This window comes from Phascolarctos cinereus, unplaced genomic scaffold (assembly GCF_003287225.1).
Source record: "Phascolarctos cinereus isolate Bilbo 61053 unplaced genomic scaffold, phaCin_HiC Scaffold_4;HRSCAF=312, whole genome shotgun sequence".
Taxonomy (NCBI): domain Eukaryota; kingdom Metazoa; phylum Chordata; class Mammalia; order Diprotodontia; family Phascolarctidae; genus Phascolarctos; species Phascolarctos cinereus.
In genome coordinates this window covers 424456588-424477005 of record NW_027555847.1, presented here as the reverse complement: position 1 = coordinate 424477005, position 20418 = coordinate 424456588, and the positions used below count along the sequence as shown (strand labels likewise).

At 35.7% G+C, this 20418-nt stretch overlaps 1 protein-coding gene and 1 pseudogene across 2 annotated transcripts in view; one reads left to right on the top strand and one right to left on the bottom strand.

The window, feature by feature from the left end:
• The window catches only part of CDH12 (cadherin 12), a 1313162-nt gene that overhangs the window by 739219 nt on the left and 553525 nt on the right, over positions 1-20418 (top strand). The window contains exon 3 of one of the 2 annotated variants that reach the window (XM_021000534.1): positions 17404-17551. The gene's annotated coding sequence lies outside the window, so the exon portion shown is untranslated. Of the gene's footprint in view, positions 1-17216; positions 17552-20418 lie in introns of those variants that run through there. The other variant, XM_021000535.2, reaches the window with a different exon arrangement.
• Positions 12482-17322, bottom strand: LOC110217977 (hypoxia-inducible factor 1-alpha inhibitor pseudogene; annotated as a pseudogene).

Genomic DNA, 20418 nt, shown 5'->3' with positions numbered 1-20418 from the left:
TGGTTGTGTTGTTTATTTGGTGGTTTTTAAGAATGGATGCCCCTTCTAAGAATTTGTAGCTTTTTAAAGGGTATACTTCAGTGATTGAGAAATATTACAGCAGTTCCTGGTGTGAGGGAGTCAAATATTTCAGGGGTCACAAGATCATAGATTTAGAACTGGAATGGCCCTTTTTCGATCACTGAATACAACTCATCGTTTTACAGATGAGGGAGCCAAGACTAAGAGAGGCCAAGTGACAAACCTAGGTTTAAACAGATAGTGTCTGAGGTAGGATTTGAATTGGCTTCTTTTTTACTTCCAGCCTACTGCTATGCCCATTTTTCCAACTCAACAGATATAAAACATCTAGCCAATAAAACTCTAAGGAATTATTGAAAAAATTTCTACTGGGCATAAAATTCTAAACCTACAAAAGGGACGTTTATGAAAGGTAATATCCATTGTCATATAAGGTTTCATGATGAAAAATTAAAGAAAACATAAAATAATCTTGTGAAGACCTTACCAAGTAATATAAATAAATCATTACATCTGAAGAAGACTTAATAAAATTATATTGTATAAATTTTATATATTAATATATTTTAAAGATTCAATGAAGTTGTAAAATTTATTGTATATCAATGAATTTAATTATTTTGTCATAGTTAATTCACTTGACACTATATGTGACTGTCTTTATTGGGACCTGTATTATTTTAAAAAACAAGCATTTAAGTGCCTACTATGTGCCATACCCTGAGCTAGATGCTACGAAATTCAAAGACCAAAATGAAATTATTTTTTCTGTCAGGGAGCTTATGTTATAGCTGAAAGCGATATATATATATGCTGTATATTATATGTAACCAATATATATTAAGTAAATACAAAATATTTTGGGGGTGGATGAGATGGATGAGGTACAAGTAATTAGGGATATCAAGAAAGGCCTCATATAGAAGGCTGTATTTGAGCTGAGCTTTCCAGAAACCTGGGGATTCTAAGAAGTAGGAAATGAGCAGGGAGTGCATTTTTTTTTTTGAACATTCAGGAAAGGCCCTTACAAAGAAATGGAGACAGAAGGAGTGCTATGTGTGAGGAAAAGTGAGAAGTCCAGTTAGGCTCTGCTGTACTACATAAAATGTGGAGTAATGCATCCTCATGCTAGAAATGTCCATTGGAGTCAAGTTATGAAGCATTTTAAATCTCCCACCCAAAAAAGGAGTTTGTATTTGATTTTACAGGTCATACATAGGAAGATACTAGAATTTATTGAGTGAGGAGTGACTTGGTCAGTCAGACCTATGCTGTAGGCAAATAATGGTATTAGCTCTATAGAGCAAGTATTGGAGTGGGTAGAAACCTGAGGCAAGAGGACCAATTAGGGTCGTATATGCTGGTATACATATTTTGATAACTGTCATCACATTCTAGACCTGTAGTCTCTAATTAAAAGTAATTTATATCTGAATGTTGCAGATATGATCTTTGGAACTATTTTTTAAACTATAGTGTCACATATCCTTGTTCTCAGTATTGTTTATGACATTTGAAAGGCTTCGTGTAGAAGGTTGTATTTGACTGGACTTTTCAGAAATCTAGAGATTCTAATTCTGTTTCCATAACATGTGCGTTTAGTGTGAGTATATGTGATAGACATGTATGCATATATGTATAAATGTGTATTGTGAATATGTAACATATATATTTCATATATACACAATGGCTAGCATTTATATAGTGCTTTAACATTTGCAAAACACTTTATATATCTTATTTCACTTTGTCCTAACAATAACACTGTGAGATAAGCGCTATTATTATCTCCATTTTATAGAAAAGGAGACTGAAGTCAAGTACTTGCAAAGGGTCACACAGATATTAAGTGTCCAAGGCAGGTTTCAAACTCAGGCAAACCCCAAATACAGTACTGAGTGCGTATGTGTTTATTTGGACATGGTAAATTAATGTAAGGCAAAGCCAAGTATGTTAAGCTTATTAGCACTGTACCATTAACAGAACAGGTTCTTACAACTAACTGAATATATGTTTGTCTACCATTATTAGCTTAATGAATATTATTAAAATTATTTAATTATATGTATTACCATTACATATTATTTACTCACTTAAATTCAATTCACTTGCAAGTCAAGATATCACCCTCCTGATATCATTGGTGCTCTTTGAGAATTAAGTACAAACAACAACAATAATAACATGACATTAAATACATATTAATTTTACGTGAAGATTTCAATGACAGAATGTTAATGCAATCAAAATATATGATCAAGAATAAATTAAAACCCAATAGTCCCATTAGAAAAGAACTGATATGAAATGTTTTTAAAAAGTTATTTTAGGAAATTTTTAATGTATAAAATAATAAAGGTGTCTTGCAGAATAAAATGAAAAACTACAAATTCCTTTAATTGCTTGCTATATTCACAGGGCCGTGCATAGACTGCAAGACTAAAATATCTTTAAACTTCTATATTGAAATGAATATGCCAGCTAATCAATACATATGATTGTGTTTCTATTATCATTAGACCAGTCTAGCTGAGTACGGAATTCCTCACCAGATGATTGGCCATCAAATTATGTTTTTTTCTTCCCAATCATAGCTACTCATGACTCTTTGGAAATCCCTATGTCTACTCCACGTACAACTTTGGGGTGATTCTTCAGTCTAAGTTCATCATGCCCTATGATTGGTACTGTGGCTGTAACAGTATCTGGAGATTTTGTAGCACCTACTTCTTCCTCCACTACATGCTCCTTGTAGGGTTTCCTACATCAACTTAGTCCTCTAATTCTGGAATGGAGTAGGCTTATATGCCAAGTTAGACAAAAAAAATGTTGGGAGAGGAGGATGCCCTAAAAAACAACAACAACAAAAAAGTATTATATTCTTGTTCTCCAGCTTACAGGAAGCCTTGTTAGTTAATTTCATGAGAGTCTATTAAACAATACTCAGCTTACCTATGAAGTTTATTTTCCTCCTTGATGTGGAATTACTGATATTGACAACAAAGCGCCATAGGCCTTCTCTGTCTCTCTGTTTCTTTCTGTCTCTCTCTCTTTCTCTTTCTGTCTGTCTGTCTCTCTCAATGTTAATGGCACCTTGAGTCTATATATTAAGGTAGTTCTATTGTTAATTACTTTTTTCGTTATAGGGCTCCCCTTTTGGGAAGGCACGAAGTAGCAATAATTGTAAAATCATTTACTTTTTTAAAATATTATAAGCTTAACAACTTTAATCAGCAACAGACAGAAAAATAAAGGTAAAGCACGATCCAAAATGCTCCATAGTCTTAGGCTTTAACATAGCAGAACCAATTAATCATAAAACAATAAAGAAGAAAGAAAATGTTGCTTACCTACCTGTGGTTCTTCTATCTTTGGCTACATACTTCTTTTCTGCTATTTTCCTTGCCTTTCTTTCTCTCAGAACCTGATGAACACCTTCTACCAATGCAAATCAGTGCCTGCTTTTCAACTCTGTAGGCTTACTTACCTGGGTGCACTAAGGAGTCTAAATAACTTGCCAAGAGCAACACAGTCAGTATTTGAGTATGTGTCAGAATTGGGACTTGAACCCAGTTCTACCTGACTCTGAGGCTAATTCTGTGTGTACACACATACATGCATACATATATGTGTATGTGTGTGTGTGTGTGTGTGTGTGTGTGTTAAGAGGAATTGAAAAGCTGACTGGCAGAGTAGACAGCGACTTAGCCTCATTGTCCAGCAGAACTGGATTCAAGTCCTGTTTCTGACACATACTGGCTGTCTTAACCTTGGCAAGTAAAAAACATAGAGAAATATATATTTACACAACTAACCCTGTCAATCTCTCTATACACACACATACACACACACACACACACACACACACATATCTGTATCTATCTGAGAGAATATGTATACATTATACATTCTGGTTGTTTTGCTCCAACACCTCACAGAAACATGTCCATATTTCCTTATATGCTTCATATTTACCATTCATAATGTCATCATGATATTCCATTATATTCATATGTCATATCATAATCTATTCAGCCAATCTCTGGTTGTGGAATATATACATTTTTTTCCAAGTTTTTCCTTTTTTTTTTCTTTTGCTATTACAATAAAGTAGATATGATAGGTCATTTATCCATTTATCTATCCATCCATCATACTTTCAGATGAGACCTAGCAAATTTTTTTTAAAGTTTAAGAACTTTTGTGACTCACTTTAATTTGCCACACATGAATACAGAAAGGGCCATTAATCTCATCAGCACAGGGGAATTCCTAAAATGTGAACTTCTTTCTACAAAGATATAATTCTACCCAACTTTGAATCCACGGATTAAAACTACAACTGAAGTAGCTTTAGTAAAAAGTTCCAAGGAAATTACCTGAGCATATAATGACAAATGAATTACCCAGGTTCAGGTGGGGTTAGAAGCCATATCTTCATTACTCCAGCACAAGCACTTTAGCACTTTACCTACCATACCACACTAACTTTATATTGCCATGTTGCTTTGCGAAAGGTTTGTACCTGTTGACATTCCCAACAACAGTCTTCTTTTCCATACAGTCCCAATCACATTGGATTTTATTTATTTATTTTGGTTATTTTGGCTATTCTAATTGGTATAAGATAGTATGTTAGCTTCATCCTGATATGCATTTATCTAATTACTTGGGAATTTGAACATCTTTCTAAGTGTTTTTTAGTGGTTAATATTTTCTCTTTTGTAAGTTTTTTTTTCGTTATTCATCAGTTGGTCATCGTTCCACTAGTGCATTGTATTATTAGGTGTATAAATAGACATCAGTTTCCTGTCAACTCTGATGTCAGACCTTTATCTGATAATTTTATTAGAAGTTCTATGGCTTCTGGGCGGCTAGGAGGTTCACTGGGTAGAGTGCCTAGTCTGGAGTCAAGAAGATCTGAATTCAAATTTGGCCTCAGACACTAACTAGCTGTGTGACTCTGGGCAAGTCACTTAACCCTGTTTGCCTCAGTTTCCTCATCTGTAAAATGAGTTGGAGGAGGAAATGGCAAACTACTCCAGTATCTTGACAAGAAAATCCCAAATGGGTTCAGGAAGAGTAGGACACAATTGAAAGTGACTAAACAACTATGCATTCCAGTAATATGTGGGAAACTACAAATGAATTATGTTGTGTATATATTATGTCATCATTCAAGGCATACTTTTCAGAAATTTGAGTTAAGCCTGGAAAGCACAAAATCTGGTATCTCGGTCTAGTTTATGCCTATTACCTAGGATAAGATGCACTTCATTCAGAGACTTAGTTTGGCCAAAGGATAATGACTTATTTTTTAAACCACAAGTAACTCACAAAGACTCTGTAATATACTCTGTGTGGAATGTGAAGGGTGGGAGGATTGATCTCTTTCTGTGGAGGGTTGTACCCACACAGAGAAAATCATAATAACTTGAAGTATATCCAGGGCTTAGAATAAATGTTATATGTATATGTGTATTTATATACATATATACAATACACATATACATATTTACAAATATATATACATACATAAACATATATGTTATATATATATTAAATGCTTAATGGTGATAGTAATGATGATAATGACTACTAATAGTAAATGCTCTAAAATAGTCAAGGTTTCTGGAGCCAGATATGGATGTAGTTTCATGTTTAGTTACAAACACAAAGTGGATCATTTAAATAACAAAAAGCTAATAGGGTATGATGAACACAAAAAAACCCAATCCACCCAATATCATAGGAAATAGAGCTAGGATAGATCTGAGTCATTAGATGGCAGTTTTTACAAGTAAGGAAATTGGAATACAAAGATATTAAATGCCTCATACAATGTAAGAAAAGTGGAAAGTGAGAGAACAGAATTTAAACTCAAATCTTCTGACCCCATCTCCTGTACTAGACTGCAGTTTATCTACTTTGTTATAAAAATTCTTACCCAAGTTTTGTGGATTATCTTTGTTTTCTCCTCTATTTCTCTTTGCATGTACTAATATAGAAAGGGAGTAGAAGAATATTGAAAATGCAAGGAATAATAGAAGAGAGAGAACATAAAAGTAGAATTTTCTTTTCTTTTTTTCAAATGTCAGCGACTCTATCTCTCTCAGTGCTGTTGCTCACCTTTATCTTAACTGTTCCCTACATCCTGAAATTCCTTCACTCCCACTCTAATTTATTTGTCATTGCTGGGAACACATTCAAACAAGTTAAAATAAACAGACCTACCTTATAACTTTATGGATTTTTATAGAAAAAATATTAAGATATGATTTTGTCTTGTTTAAGAGGTACCTAGATTTTTTCACCTTTTAAACATAGATATAAATAATGGAGTTTAAACATAGATTTGAACTACCATAAAGCTAGGCCTTGTAAAAGAAGGGAGCTCGTCAAGGCATGTAATGAGGGCATTTCAGAGACTAATAGACTGGAGTTAGAAAAAACCTGATTTCAAATCTGGCCTTAGATACTCCCAGCCACGGGAACTGGGGCAAGTCATTTAATCTGTTTGTCTCAGTTTCCTCATCTGTAAAATGGGGATACTCATAAAAGCTGTGTCCCAGAGTTATTATGAGGATCAAAAAGAGATTAATTGTAAAGTGCTTAGTACAGTGCCTGGCATGTAGTAAGCACTATGTAAATGTTAGCTGTTATTATTAGTCTTTGGAGTTAAAAATGTAAATATATGGTATGTTACATTTTAGATAAATTTATTTAATAAACTGTTAAGACCAAAACCATTTTGCATTTGTGTTCTGTAATGTAAAACACATTGATTTTAAATAGTACATAATAATAAAATCTTAATATTAAAAAAAGGCTTATCTAAATCAGACTACATGAATTAACACTGCCCTGAAGAGAGCACTTGGTGTGGTGGAGACCAATTTGCTGTTTATACACAGTACCATACTGATAGATTTAAGCTCTTTTAAAAGGGGATGTGGAGTCAGTGAGGCAGGCAGACAGACTTATATAGCTGATGTGGTGGCAGCAAAGTATTGACTTCTGTCAAGAGAGAAGAAGAGGGGGGCACACAGGAAGCTAGATTAGCAGAACAGTCAATGTAGTAAGAGGTCACAAAGGAAACTCAGGAGGTAATTTAAGCCATCACCATGGTACCTGAAGGAAATTGCTGTTTGGTAATCAAGAGGAAGTGGATACATAATAGAACTTTACTGTTAACTCAGTGGTGAAATTTGGTAACAGGTAGACTTCTTGTGCCAGCTTGTCCAAAGAAGTTAAACTTCTGAAATAAATAATATAATAAAGTTCACTGGATGATTGATATTTTTGTTCTACCGCTGTGTAATTCTTTTACAAGCATCGACCCAAGAAAAAATGTATATTGAAACTACAAATGAAACCTAAAAACATTAGAAGTATAAATAGCATTCTTTATACCAACCCTTTTATTTCTACTTAAGATGACACTGACGAAGGTGCTATGAACTTAAAAGTTCTCTTCCAGTTTGAAACTGGATTTTGAATTTGATGATGTCTCTCATTCTTTAAGACGCATTTTAAAATTAATTGCATTTATTTCAAATTCTAGAATATAGATTCTTTTAGAAAAGTAAAATGTTTTGATATTTATGCTTATAATACAGTTTTAACTTATTTTAAGGTACTATTAAACAGAGAGATTAGAGTAAAGTTTTATTAATTCTGGGATGGGGAAACTATATTGTTTTTTTTTTTCAAGAAATTTTTGGGGTGATAATTGTTTGCCGCTTCCACATGTTAATTTGTGTTTATTTTGGAATCCTGGACCACTTTCTGAGAATACCATGACCTTTGATCTGTTTAAATTAGGGTGACCTTTTTGTTTCCTACCTGAGTTTTATAATTAACTTCTGAAATTATTAGCAACAATTATGATGACTGTAATTCCTTTTACCTTTGTGTCTTGTATGGGTCTCAATACCTTCCTAAGCTATCAGACTTCACTATTATTCTCGCTCCATTCAAAAATGCCCTCTCAGTTTAAAAACACAACAAAAAAACCCTGCTGCTGAACTTAATCATTCATAAAGCCAAGGCCTCAATTTGTATATGTCCTTTATAATATTGTTTTTTTTTCCTTTTATCATTACAGCAGGGAAGTATGTTGTTGGAATTCCACGCATATTGAATTGTTTCTATATCTTTCCTGAAGCATTAAGTGCAGTACAGTTATTGTCCACAAAAATGATTCATTTGTTTTATTTCGTTTTATTTGAACCTATAAATCACATCTAAAAAATATAAAGCAAAATAAATCTAATTTAAATGGGATGGGCGGAAGCCAACAAATTGCTTAGATTTAAAGCCATTTCATTTAACCCATTCAAAAAGTAGCAGGCCTCTTAGAAATGGGAAGGCAATGTGAAGAATAAATATTAAAAATTAATATTAGATAATCAATGCATTCCATTAATAAAATACAATATGGAGGAAATTTTCAATCGCTATAATTATATTGTCTTTAATTTTTAAGTGGCTCAGACAAGGGAAGGGGGGGGGCTAATGACTTAATTTTGGCATGGTTACATAATAGCCATGTCCCTTGAAAAGGAGTGTGTTATAATGATTAACCTGAGGATCTCTAAAAAATGTTCTGGAAATTAGCCATTTGTCTTTTTCTGTAAGAGCAATATGAAACCAACATTCACAAGGTGAATCCTAAACAATTTTAATTGTACCTTGTGACAATTCTTATCAGAGCATTATTTGTAGAAAAAATACAGAAAGAATATTTTATGTATGTGTGTGTATGTATGTGTTTAAAAATTGGAGGGAAAGCCTATACTTCCTTATACCTTGTGCCTACCTAATTCTTTCATAACCTTGCAAAGTCAAGGACGTATACTCTTAGGTTTTATGATCAGATAATAATAAAGCTGGAATGGGCCTTGGAGACAATTTTGTCAAGCCCCCTCATTTTTAAAATGGAGATATCGAGTAGAGGATAAGTTGTACCTAGTGAAAGGTCTAATAACTTGCTAGTGTCAAAGTCTGGACTAGTTCCCTAGTCTTCCTATTTCAATTCAATTTAGTTTGACATTTCTTAAGTATCTAGTATATGTAGATTCATAGATTTAGAGCTAAAATGGAATTTAGAAGTCAACTAATCCAACTGACTTATTTTATAGATTAGGCAACTGAGGTTCAAGGAGGTGAAGGGGCAGATAGATGTTTGATTTAAACATGAGTCTCCTGATTTAAATGCCAGTTCTGAAGGACATTGCTGTCTATTGGGGTAATAACCCAGCCAATTTTGTTCCATGGATGTAATGGAATAATTACTGTGCTGTGAATTTGAGGACTTCAGAGAAGCATGGGAAAACTTTTATGAGCAGATTCAGAGTCAAAGGAGTGGAACCAGAAGTCAGTACTACTTAAGAGGCTGACATAAGTGATTTGTAGGGCAAACCTCCAAATATTCAACACTCACAGAAACATAAGTAGAAGGAACAATTAAACAAACTTGAAACTACATCATTACAATCATTAAGGTCTCCCTGAAGGAGAAATGAAAAAAGGTACCGCCCTAGTGGAACATAGCATATACTGCCAAGATATATTGGTTAGTCTTGCTGAATTGCTCTTTGTCTGCTTTATTTTTTTTATGGATGCCTCACTAAGCTAGGGAGGGGGAAGAATATATTTAGAAATAAAGGTGACATAAAAATAAAATATATCAATAAAAGTTAAACATTTTTCAAAGACAGTCCAATTATTTTTCAGACAACTCTAGTCTGTACCACTTTTGATATATTGAGTACATGCCTCTCCATGGACTACCTATAATTTACTAACTTAAAAAAATCAGCAGGTAAATTAAAATGTGTGCCTTATACATAAATAAAAACACATGAAAGACCCTAATTGCATTCTGAGATCATAGCTTTCTCAGAGTTAATGGCATATTTCTTTGGGAAGATCAATGTGCTATCACTTTATTAGTCAGCTTACTTATTTTCCCCATTTGAAAACAATTAACAATAATATTTTGAGATTTCTTATCTGTTGATAATTTAATCATTGTGCATAGGTATAGCTTTAACAGTATGTTAATATTTAAAAGTGGGGTTATAGCACAAAATCATGATTAAATCAGATAAATTCACCTGTGAATTTTAGGAATCTGGTTAATGATACTCAGCTACTGAATTTGAAAGAGTTAATTTAATTGCCTTTCAATACAAGTATGTTTTAGCAGCTGTGTAAAATTATGTCATGAGAAGTACAGGTATAAAAACAGTCAGCAGACTTTGGCCCAAGGACCAAGTCATGCACCATCACCCCTTTTTTTTTTTTTTCCAAAGACTGGGAGCTCAAAGTGTTTTCTTTTTGTGTCTTTTTATTTTTCATTTTGAAAATACAATAAAACTTGGTTTTAAAATGTAAAAACATTCTTAGCTAAGTTCTATACAAAAACAGACTGGGTGATTTGACCCAAAGGTTGTAGTTTGCTGATCCTAGAAACTGTTAATTTTGTAAAATGGCCAGCTAGTAAGTCCCCCTCACCCCTTGTATTGTACAGAGGCTCACAATGATTGGAATGCTTAAATTCTTTCCAAAGGATATGTTGTTATTGGTTCACCCTAGCATGACATGGTCAAGGCCTGAGCTAAAGTAGTGGGACAAGCCTTATTCTGGAAGTCAGAACAAATATTCAATCTCTAGCTTTGCTGTTACTTAGTTCAGTAACCTTATCCAATCATAATTTTTATACTTTTTCTGTATCTTTATTTTTTATTTTTCTATTTCCCAACATTGTTTGTTATTGAAAAAACTAGAGAAAGTACCATGTTTTCCACACTCTCACATAACCTGTTCCCATCAGAGGGAACACCAAGGCAAGAATAGAGGGATTTATAAAAGCAAACACCCCCTCCCTTACACACACCAGTCTATCAGTGCATTCTAAGCTGAGCTTCTTGGGACAAAAACTATTGCTTAGACACTAAAGAGTTAAACCTTTACAGAAAAGGAAAAAAAAAAACCTTGTCCTCCCACCTTCCTCCCTCACTCCTTCCAGGGAGACTCCCTATAGGACAGTAGTCCTTTCCTATCACTCAAGAAGATCAAGGAAAGGCCGGTGCTTTGTGGCTACAGCTACCTTGATTCTTGGGGTGGGGTTCAGAAGTTTGGAACATCTGCATATCCAGAACTAGGGGAGATGGCAAAGGCTCTGGCTTATCTACCCCAACGGATGGACAGTAGAGCAGCCCCGTTCACCTCTTAAAACCTAATATCAACGACTTCCATCACTGAATCTCCCACTGTCCATGGGAGTGAGCAATTGGTTGGCTAAGAGCAGGAAAGCCAGGAAGTTCAACCCAAAATGAAAGGGATAGACAGGAGATTCCTGTGCCTTAGAGGCTTTGTCTTATAAATCTCGAGCTTGTTGTATCAAGGCCCAATCAATGTAAATAGACTAAAAACCAAATTAAAAAATCATCTTGTGGTCCAGGCAGCAAATTCTGTGCAGTAGGACCCTGTGGAAGTGGAGCAAGTCAGCATGTGGTATTGGCAGTCACAGTGTGACCATCAGAACAGAGGGACCAGGAATTCCAGGAGCTTGGGAGACTAATCATCAGGTCCACAAACTCCCTTCAAAGATGCCAATGTGATCCAGGTAAACTTGGCTCCTTCCTTTACTCAGACCTTGACAATGAGGCTGTACAACATCATGTCAAGTGACAAGAGCACCACCACAGCCTCAGGGGCCTAGGAGGAAGGACACAAAGACAGAGCCCTCCCCCATACACACACAGTGTGACAAAACTGGAATTGCAATTGAATGAAGGACTTTGGGGCAGAGAGAAGGAAGGTGATTAGTAACAGAAGTGAGGGAGGAAGAAATCGCTCAAGACAGGAGCAGAGGAAGGGCAGCTGGGTGTTGCAGTGTGTAGACCACTGGCCCCGTAGCCAGGAGGACCTTAGTTGAAATTCAGTCTTAAACACTTGCTAGCTGTGTGACCGTGGGCAATTCACTTAACCCCAATTGCCCCCTCTAGATTGAAAAGATTAAAAAAAAAATGGGAGAAGAGGAGGTTGGATTGCTTAATTGCCCCACCTGACCAGGATAGAGTGCTGCAGCATGGAGTCAGGAAGACATTTTTGTGAATTTGAATCTGATCTCAGATTCTTACTAGCTGTGTGACCTTGGGAGAGTCACTTGACTCTGTTTGTCTCAGTTCCTCATGTGTAATATGAGCTGGAGAAGGAAAGGGCAAAACACTCCAGTATGTTTGCTAAGTAAACCCCAAAGGCTCACAAAGAGTCTTTGTGACTGAAACAACTCAGCAACAAACAGACTTAACATTCTTGACCTGGGAGGCTGGGCAGGAATCAAATCTGTTGAGTGTTGTCTGCAATTACTATTATTCTGGACCTTCCAGTCCTCATCAACAAAGCAGTGCAGACCAGACAAGATAAGATGGGATAGGAGGATAGGCAGTCACAAGGGGCCCACCTCTTGTGGATTCCCTTGGGCCTCTCCCAGTGTCTTCTCAATGTTTCTCATTATGGCTACTTTTTGATGAGCCTTGGGAGGATATTCAATCCTATTAGGGGAAGGTACCCTCTTGTACCAGATGCTCACAGTGATGGTGGTTTCTCCATTCAGGAATGATTCTATGTGATGCCACCAGTACACAGGGTTGTAAAGAATATCATCATGGCCAACTACTGTCTCATAGCCAATCATGTACTGGAAGTTGTGTAACCTTTTGGAATCAGGATTGTCAAAATCCACCTGACTCTGCCTGTCATAGGGGTGGTTCATGGGATATGGAAAGAGGCACTCTAAGTGATATGGAGGAAACAGGATGTATTGTTTATAGCCCTTGATCTGAACAAAGTTGTGACGTTCATCACAGGTATCACATTTCCTTCTGTGCCAACAAGCAGCAGGTTGCTGCTATTTATTAATCCAATTCCAGTTAAAACCCAAGAAGTCCATGACAGTCTTTCTCCCTACTGTGTCATTGAGAATCTGCTGCAGATACAACCTCTCTTCATTGCCCCACTGGTCTATGCCCTGTAGGCTTTCCACAAACTCATGGAATTTCATCTCTTTCCCATTGGACTTTGGCCTAAAAGTTTGAGAGTTAGCCATCTTTTATCATCACAGCAGAGGAATTTGTGGGTACTGGAACTATACACTAAAAAATCTCTATTGCCAATATTCCCTTGTAGATAATCAAGGTCCCATTTCAGGGCAGGATACACTAAGTTTGTGTTAGTCAAAAATATAGATTCTTCACTCCTGGTGAGCTACTGCGCCTGAGGATCACTTTGCCTCAGGCACAGGATGGGCTGGGTCTGGAAGCTAGAGCTGAGGAGCTTGGACTTCTCCCAAGAGGCTGGGAGCCTGGGCCTCTGCTTAATGACCCCCAGAACCAGAGGCCAAGGAGGCCACACTGATACCACCAAGCCTTGCTTCACCTTTGCCTTTTAAAAATAGGATTGATGCCTCCCTGTCTTCCTTACATGACTGGTTTAAGGATCAAATGAATGTGAAGTTGTTTAGCAAAACTACAATTATTAAATATAAATATTATTAAAAGTTGAAATCATGAGAATGTATAGCTCTTAAATTTATTTTTATGAATATGGTCTAGAAATTAAACTCATCTGTTTAAGCTACTATTTTAATGCTCATGTGGCTTTATTTAAAACTTCAAGGTGAAATTTGAATAGTCTGATTCCAAATTATGTGTTGAACTTTGATATCTCAGTCCTGTTCTTGGTAAAACTGAAATAGCAATCTAACTAAGCATGATTGAGATATATATGCTTTTGATATTGCTATCAAGATAATGTCATCTGTTCTGCTTTTTTCCCCCCTCCCTTATTTTCATCTCTTCCTCTCAAGTAAATGAGGATGGAGAGAATAATTATAATCTCTTTTTTGGAGTCTTCATGCATGGTGTAGTGGAAAGGTAAAAAGAGTAAGAAGTAAGAAAGCCTGGATATGAGTCCTGGCTCAGTCACTTACTAAATTTGACTTAGAGTAAATCATTTAACTCTCGGAGATTCAATTTCCTCATTTGTAAAGTACAAATAATAATACTTTTTAAGGATATTGTGAATATCAAATGAATTAATACATGCAAAGCCCTTTGTAACCCTAAAGCATTTTTATTAATGAGTTATTTTATTATAGCTAAAGTCAAGAAATTGGATCCAGTATTTTCTAGCATTCTCTCCTCCAAGATCTGCAAGGAATTTTATTTCCTTATTTGCCATCATCTTCATTTTGCTTTCAGCAAGTCAACTTGATTTCATTCAACAACTATGCTAATCACTTACTAAGTCCTCGGGACTGTGCAAGACTCTAGGGGCAAAATGACAAAACTAAGCAGCCCCTACCACTCAGGATGCTTATTTTCTGTTCTATTACTTAGTAAAACTAAGTATAATAATCTGACTTGAAAGGTACTCTCATTATTATGCTTTACTTTTTATTCCTTCATTGTTAATATTCTCCATTACTTTAATATTGTATATTGAAATGGACTCTGTCAATGTATTACAAAATTGAGTGTTTAACCTTTTGCCATGCAAAAATAAGTTTTAACAAAGTAGATGTGAAATGACCATTAATCAGGGTAATTGTTCAATTCAGGTGGATTCAAAGAGCTCCAGAGTCATTGGAAATGTTTGCCATATATATTCATGTTCCTAGCACATAGTAGAAAATGTTTAAAGTCTAGGTAGGAGAGAGAGAGAGAGAGAGAGAGAGAGAGAGAGAGAGAGAGAGAGAGAGAGAGAGAGAGAGAGAGAGAGAGAGAGAGATTGTGAGAGAGATTGTGAGAGAGATTATTGATTCACCTCCCTTTTTCACTGTATTGTTAATTTTCTTCCACGAAGTTTATTATAATAACGTTGGCCATTAGAGCACACACTACTTAAAGGTCTCAACAAGGGAATTATGAATTTTCAATTAAGTGGCACTAGATACATTCCTCCTAGTTTTATCATGACCTACAACCTCCAAGAATTGTACTTTACAGCTAAAAATTACATCAAGTCAAAGATGTTTTACCTGATGCAATTTCCCATCTGCAGCAAAATAAAGCGAATGAGATTAGTGAAATTAGCACTCCTCTTAGCTGTAAAGTATAATTCTTGAAGGTTGTAGGGTAAAGTAAGCAGGTGTTTTGAAAGGAAGGCAATTTCAAAAAAATAAAATTTGTTGCCAAATTAAACCTTAGACCAGTTAGAGAGTATATCCAAAATTGCTTATACATACATAGACATACAATAAATATGTTTGTGTATATATAGGTGTAATATATGCATATGCATGTAGAAAATCAATTTGTATACATGTGCATGTATATATGTATCAGTGTGTGCATATATATTTGCATAACTACCATAGAATATTAAATATATTTTGTTTTCATCAGTATTTTTTCAAAGACACTCCCACATTCTTATAAAGAGAGTAGTAACTATGTTCCCTATTTACTATTTATGTTTTAGATGCCTCATTTGAGAGGTGGAGATTTCAAGTAGTCATTTTTCAAGTGGAACTCATTAATGCTAATCTTTAACTGGATAATGGTTCTCCTGTTGAGATGGAAAAAGTGCTTTTCTTTCTCTGCAGGAGGGCAGGTGCCCACTGACGAGAGGATTTCTTCCATACAGCTCCCAACCTCAGCCAGCTGAGGGAGCAAGAGACCTCATCTGTAAATTGAATTGTCTTAGTCCTCCTTACTCAAGATTCTCGTGGTTAGAACGTGCATTTTAAGTTCAATAATCTGCCCTTTTTACAGTAATTCCCAGTTTATAGGAGATTTTATGTTTTACAGAGGGTCCAGTTGAAAAACTTTTTAAAAAAATTAATGAGTAATAGACTTTTATGATACATCTCATGAAAATTTGAGGTGACCAGTTTTTGTAATAAATATGAGTTTACTTCAGTGTTCCTTCATTTGAATTAGAGTTATTCCAGGATGCATACAAACATAGAAATACAACTATAGTTGAAATATGTGTGTATGTGTGTGTGTGTGTGTGTGTGTGTGTGTGTGTGCGCGCGCGTGTGCGCGCGCGCGCATGTAACACTGATAAACGCAGTGTTACCAAGGGAATGCCATATGTCTCAAGTGTGACTGGCTTGGAAAAATAGAGGTGCTGAACATTTTGGCATCATTATGAGAGGACATTCTCCAGTTATTCTTTCTGGCAATGAAATTTTCTCACCCTTAAGACATGCAAATGACTTGTTTCATCTGTTCTTTTTATGTTATTTGCATATGTTTTTTTTTCTCCTGTTAAAGTTAGCACCAACAAAAATTAACAATTTGGTATTCCTACCTCTCTTTTTTTAAAGCGACATATATAATCAGTAAACTGGTAATTTTGGATTTAAAACCTATTAAGAAGCTGTCAGCTGGGCCACGGCAAAAGGTCAGCTGTGGGGTAGGTTTTATCAAGTGATACTAAGAAACTAAGTATCTTACGCAATGTGTGCAGCGAGCGTCTAGAGGCCATCATAAAATGTCCTGTTCACTTTGATTAGTGTCATTTAGAATGTTAGCAGATTCCCTTATAATAATAGAAGGGATAATTTAGTAAGGTTCAATTTTTTATTATCTTGGGTATCAGAAATATTTAATGGAATAATATAATCATCTTTTCAATTTGATGTTCATTCAGTCTCCCCTTTTTAGAGAATAAACAAATAATACCATAGTCCTGTGTGTATGGGTACATTTGTCAATGTGAAGAATTGCCAGGTATACTTTGTTGTGTGTGCCTTCATTTTATAACAGAAAATTGCCCTTGTTGAGTTGACAAGCTTACTCACCTAAGGTCAAAGTTAGCGTCAGTGTCTAGGGTTAAAGGCACATGCAGGAATCCGCTTTTATCCTTTTGCTTATAAGTGCTGAATATTTCGAGGTTTGTCTAACAGATCAGCTATACCAGTTTCTTAATTGCTCAGCTGTACTCTGGGTCTACTACTTATGCACCTTAAGAAACAGTATGCGAAAGCACATTTGTTTAAGTCCTCACATGGTTAACATCGTGGGTAACCTCCTCAGAAATTATAGCCTTGGCTGCAGCTCATCCATTAGTCTGGAGGAGACAAGATTCCCAAGTGGCCCTGGTTCCTTTTCCAATTCCCTTTCGACCCACCAATCCTCTCAGTGCTTTTCCTGCATGCAGGGAGTGTTCAGTGCTAATCAGGTCAATGATCATCCCACAGCTCAAGGGACATGACAGGAGCCTATCACAGCAGTTACTGGGTCTTCCAGACCCGAGCACGTTTGCGGAGAATCTCATGTTAAGAAACATTGCTTTGGTCCTCACTTACTCACTGGGAACCTCTGAGGATTTCAGCTTATCTCTTTCTCTCTCGTTTAGACAGCAAGGAGTTCAACATAAACAGGAAAAAAGCAGCACAGCATGCAGCTACCTGGAGGGTGTTGATTGAAAACTTAGATACCCCCACCCCAATCAAGGTTGATTTGACTGATGTCTGAGCTCTATCAAAAGCAAGATTTCAATTAAGGTAAGTGCTTCCTTATCGGGGTGACTGCATCGGCAGCAGGCTGAATTTCTGCACTGAAAGTTCTGACTGACTAAGCTGACATTCATTCTGCACTGCAGCAAGTGAATGTGTTTATGGCAGTAAAAGGCTGAGTTTACAGGCAAGTGTCCCACAATGATAACTATGGCTTTTAGACAGTGATCTTTTTTTTTTTTTAAACACGCCTCCCTGGGAACTCTCACATATTTTGAAATTACATCACCTTCGGGTTCACAGGGAAATAAAGGGAAATATGAAAAAAAAAAAGGTTTGGGAGATACTTTCTTCCCTTTTATCTTTTTTTTTAATAATCTGTTCAGGGAATTGTGGAATGCAAAGGTAACTTGATTTTGATTGAAGTGTTTTGTTCATACCATATCACAAAATCTCCTGCTTTACAAGCTCCAAAGTTAAATGAGGTGGAAAGAAATTTTGAAAATGTTGAGTTCAAGGATCTGTGAAATTTTACAGGTTAGCAACATCACTGAAAGAATGAGTTTGACTTCTGTGAGGTTTTCAGACTGACATAATTTTGAAGAGTTTCCATTACAGATTTAAGTATAATAAAAAAATGAGCAAAAACTATTTTTGATTTGAATGATGTGAAAACCACATCTTTAGTCGTCAGAAGGAAAGTAATCTAGTATGAATGTTTGTTTAGCTTAAAAGCTAGAGATTTACCTTTAATGAAGGTGAGAGAGCCAAGGGAAGTTCTGGAAAAGCAATGAACTGATTGCTGAAATGCTTATGTGTGAAGAAAAAGAAAAAGAGCTAGATATTAAGTGATGTCAGGACTGGATTTCAGATTGCATGTTCTTTCCAGAGAATCTTGAATGCTCACATCTGGGATGTTTGTTAGTCTTCAACCTACAATGACCTGAGTTTCTGTCCGTGTTAAGGTAATTTTGTGTACATAATGAAGGCAGTTTTCTGGGAAGTTTAAGGTAATGAACTCTTTCCTCCTCTTCCATACCTAACACCCCACACAGTTTTACCTAAAATAGGGAGAAAATTGTGACAACTTGTTCCTCTTTTGGATTAAATCACCTCTCTAGTTCACTTTTTCAATTTGCGCAGTCATGGCAAGCACTTTCATAGTGAATTTAGTTGGGGTAATGTATTTTTCAATAAAGCACACACATACTCCATCTACCGTGTTTGTTAATATGAAAAATTGTAACTGCATGTATTGTTGTTATTATTATAAAAACCTAAACACACTTATTCATAATGAGGATTCAAGAAATATACTTGGTTTGTTTTATTATTTTCAATTAAGTTTTATGTAAATTATATTGATAGTGATGATATTTAGTCCTAACTCACTAATCCTAATATAGATGTACAGATAATCCTGTATTGAAACTTTTCCACATGGTCCTAGGGTGGGAGTGTAGGGGTGGTGTATATGTTTGGGAGAGGAGAAGAGGACAAGCATATAAGTGCATAGGAGTTTTCAAGCATCTCCTCTAGTTTTCCATGGCAGGGAACTCTTTGTATTTCAAAGTGTTTTTGCATCACCTTCCCCAAATATCATACATATAGATTTGGGATATTTTAGAAAAGGTGTCAAATGCTGGCTGTCTTACTTGGCTGTCACTGCCCTGTCACAGCGGAGAGTATTTCAATTCTGCAGGCAATTCATTTCAGGCCGATGATGATGTTACTGACTTTCAATTCCTTCCCCATGGGAATAAGACATTTTCAGGAGTCCCACAGGCACTGGTGTGTACTTGTTGGTATGTCTGTATGTTTGTATCTAAAGCCCTGGGCATGTATCCTTTTTCCCTGGAGATATTGTTTCTCAACTCATTCAGGGGGGAATTTGACAGGACAGTGTGTAAGTTTTTGCTCTAGCTATTGCGTTTGAGCCTTGATTCTTTTTAAAGTTGTCCTAAAAATAAATGCAACAACACCAATATTTAAAAGTTTGTTTATTATAAATTTACATATTTCTTAAAATATTTCTCTTTTTGTTAGTGATCCTAAAAATCTAAAACTGACCACAGTCACATATTTTATGAAATTCCATAAGATATATTCACTACATGTTATGTAATTGGCTACCCCATGACTTGATTAACCTATATTCTTGAAAAGAAATCATATTTCACAAGGAGAGAAGCAAGACTAGAAACCTCTAGTAAGGTACATTACTGTATCTGGGAGAATCTGACAGAGAACACCCATAAAGAGATGGCTAAAAAAATTTAGTAGGCAAAGTTTGTCTTTGGCCCACTGTAGGTCTCTTATTGTTGTGTGTATATTTATGTGTGTTTATATATGTATGGGAAGGCATTTGAACTTGAAATAATGAAATTTTAATGGTGAAACAGCAGGTGGTTTAGTTGATGTTTGAGAGGCAGTATGGCCTACCTAGCTTACAATCCAGTCACTAGAGAGATCACCTTCTATACATAGCTGTGTGCCTTGTAGTACCACTTAACATGGTGAAGTTTCCAATTTTTGACAATGAAATTCAGGAATACTTTGACATCTATTTCCTAGTGATGGTGTCCTAAAAATTGTTTTCAGTACAGTTTTCTTCACAGTTGAGACAGGGCGAATAGTTTTTTATATGATTTTGCTATCTTCAGTACTTGAAACAAATGTACACTTAGTTTGTTCTAGGTTTCTGAATGAGATTGGTGTTCAGATCTTTGCTTCAAGCAAATTCTGATTGCTACTGACAGAAAAGGCCGTTTACTATCTGGGCAATCTCTATGGAAAATTAGTATCCAATACTCAGTCTTTTTTTTTTCCTCAAGAGAGGTTGACAAATGTCAAGTTAAAATAACAGAAGAAAAGTAGAGATATATATATACAACTTATATTGAAATGAGAAACAA